The following is a 3,396-nucleotide window of genomic DNA, read 5'->3' as shown; positions in this document are numbered from 1 at the left end:
TTCTTTGAATATTGCTACCTGTTGTTCAGGATAGATGCCTAGAAGTGGTATGAGTGGGCCATAAGGAAGGTCAATATTTAGCTTTCTGAGGACTCACCAGACTGCTTTCCAAAGTGGTTGTGTAAGTGTACATTCACACACACACACACACACACACACACACACACACACACACACACACACACACACACACACACTCACAACGTTTTCTTGATCCATTCTTCTACTGAGGGGCATCGGGGTTGGTTCCATATCTTACCTATGGCAAATAATGCTACATTAAACATTGTTGTGGTGGTAGTTTTAGTGTGGACTTGTTTATGATCATTTGGGTGAATGCCCAAAAGTGGGATTGCAGTGTAATAGGGGAGCTCTATGTGGAGTCTTTTGAGGAACCTCCAAACTGCTTTCCAAAGTGGATGAACAAGTTTACGCTCCCACCAAGAATGCAGTAGGATCCTTTCCAGCATCTGTTGTTGTAAAAATATGGAACGATTCACTAATTTGCGTGTCATCCTTGGGCAGGGACCATGCTGAACTTCTCTGTATGTTCCAATTTTAGTGTATGTGCAGCCAAATTGAGCACAGAACAATTTTTATATATAAAGAGTAATTAATTTTCTTAAACTAGACAATTAAACAAAAAGTAAGTTCAAAAGAATTGTGAAATTTTAGAACCTTGTATTTCTTATGTAAGCACACATTTAAGAATAAAGTCAAGGTTGACATGCCAAAAACAAAATAATTCCAGATATTTGTTTTTCATGAGATGTGTAGGAGGAGGAATTCAATTATTCTACACAATTCACCTGTCATAATGTTCATTGCAGCAAATGTTAAAGTTTGTTAAAAGTTTTAATATTTTAAGTATGTTTAATTTTGGGATTTGCTTATATATGACAAAATTAAGACTGGTGGCAGGTCTTAAAATTTTTCGATAAAGTATATAATATTTCTGGTAGCATGTACTGGTAAGTATGTATATTTCAGAGTTTATAGAAACTTTACTAATGAGAAGGTGCAACGACTGTGTAAAGAAGCAGAGTGAAGAGTTAAGATTTTAAGTACAGAGTTTCTGTTAAATCTTTAGGGCTCCCTTACATTATATGTTAGTGATGAACAAATATTGATATAAGCCACATACAAATGATGAGATGAACTATAAATAGTAATCTTAGTGGGTAAATTTAAAGGCTACTGATATCTTTATCCAATTTTAAATGTACAGGAATATGAGAAAATAGTAAAATCTACTGTGTACACTTCAAATACTGAAAACCCTGGTAATTGTTTTGTTTTTTATTTTAGTCATCATTAATATTTAATTATTGTTTTCTTTATTTATAGAATTTTTCCTTGTTGTAATATAATACAACTTTTTGTGAGTCGTGATTAAGAGGTACTTTGAAAATGTTATTGGGATGGCCACACCATTTTTCATAGGTGCATGTGAATTTACAAAGAGCAAAACTAAAAACAAAATATTGATTACAAATTTTATCAAGTAGAGTCTGAATCAGGAGTGTTGATAAATGTCCACACCTAAAATCTTAACCCTAGGCTGAGGTAGTGGTATTACAGAGTTGAGGACACAAAATTGAGAAACTGTGTTTTGTTTTGTGTTTTTGCTTTGTTTTTGTTGGTTGTGGGGCTTGAACTCTGGGTCTTGGGTACTGTCCCTCAGCTCTTCAGCTCAAGGCTAGCGCTACCACTTGAGCCACAGCACCACTTTCATCTTTTTATGCTTATGTCGTGCTGAGGAATGAAATCCAGGACCACATGCATGCAAGGCAAGCACTCTACCACTGAACCACCTTCCCAGCACCTCAGAAACTGATTTAAAAAATCATCTGAACAATATTTGCTTTCTGCTCTGGGTTATATAACAAAATATGTGAACACATTTTTATATTTTTGTGAATTGTAATACGTCTAAGTTTACACTAACTGCAGCCAATTTATCCTTTTCAAAGTCAAGAAATATTTCTGAGAGTTTGCTTCTGTGAAGACTGTTTTTGCATTTATAATTTCTTCTGAGTCATTTTTATTTTTTATCAAAATAACTTTATATTTTATGTTGATGAGTTATCATACATCAAATACCTTCAAATGTACAGGTAGAGTCTCAATATAGCAGTATGAATATTCTCATACACTTCTCGTTTATTTGTTATGCACTTTAAGTATGATATTTCTCTCTCTTTCACCCTCTCTCCTTTCTACTCTTTCTCTTTCATGCTCCATGTCTGCTATTTAGAATTTCTTCTGGTCTACTATTATCCTTCAGGATCAACTGGTTTTGTGGGAACATGATAGGGACCATCAGTTACCCTTGCATTCTTTAAGAGTTATAACAGTGACGTGAAATTATGCTTTGCCAATGGAAATGGCAAAACAACAGCTCTAGAAATTCCTTTTCACTTTTAGTACTATTATAAATTTTATCTCATACGAATCATTGGGACTGATAAGATACTTTTAGCCTGGCACCTAAAAGTTCTTTTTCTTTTACAAACAACATTTTTCTTATATTATCAGTAAGTAAAAAAAACAAAGCTATCCTATGGAAAGTAGGCTGAAGTTGTTCACATGGATGAAAAACAAGGTAATGGGGGAAGTGAGTACAAAGGATACCCCTCATATAGCACAGATCCTTACAGCAGTTTATCATGTACACTTTGTGATAAGGACAATGTGCTGGGAACTGCAAATTAAATCACTGAACACCTGATATATATATATATATATATATATGCACATATATTTATATATGTATATTTATTTATATATGCATAAATGTATATATAGGCCCATATATGTACACAAGAATGTTACTATACACACAAATACACACATATGTACACACATGTACACAAGCACAAATGGAGAAAGACACATAGATATAGCCAACACAAGTTTCACTAGTTGTTGAATATGCCTTAGACAGAATGTTTGGAAACAAATGTATTGAAGATGTATTTTTCTCTAAGAGTTCCTTTACCACTCCTCTCATCTCTTCCAACTGGTAGGTTTAGAGAGATTCGACTTGAAAAATGCAGTACAAGTGATAGCAAGTCACTCGGAATTCTCAATAATTATAGGTCGTATGGTGTCTCCCAGCTCCCCATGGAGTGCTTGATCTTGTAGACATTCCCAACAGCCAAAGGAGTAGGACAATATCCTTGTTAAGAATGAAGTTATAAGGCTTTAAATGGCATCATTCCTTGGGCTCTTTTCCAACAGCCAGCATCAATTCCTAAGCAGATGAGTGACTCCCCAGAAGACTGGAATGCAGGTCAAAATTTAACCAACCCATATGAAAAGTCTAAAGTGAGAAATGTTGACTGAGGTCATGCTGATGTCCTTGCCACGAAAATGAGAAAAAAGCAAGTTTTT

General features: G+C 34.6%; 1 non-coding gene across 1 annotated transcript; it reads right to left on the bottom strand.

Moving 5' to 3' along the window:
* Positions 1-480: 480 nt before the first annotated feature.
* LOC138811386 (U6 spliceosomal RNA) lies at positions 481-586 on the bottom strand. The gene has a single exon (XR_011367371.1). It is a non-coding gene; the product is annotated as a U6 spliceosomal RNA (small nuclear RNA).
* Between the last annotated feature and the right edge of the window lie 2,810 nt (positions 587-3,396).

The sequence above is a fragment of the Dipodomys merriami genome, unplaced genomic scaffold (genome assembly GCF_024711535.1).
Source record: "Dipodomys merriami isolate MVZ:Mamm:240054 unplaced genomic scaffold, mDipMer1.0.p SCAF_523, whole genome shotgun sequence".
Classification (NCBI taxonomy): Eukaryota; Metazoa; Chordata; class Mammalia; order Rodentia; family Heteromyidae; genus Dipodomys; species Dipodomys merriami.
The sequence above is the reverse complement of the archived record's forward strand: the minus strand, read 5'-3'. Positions and strand labels throughout refer to the sequence as shown.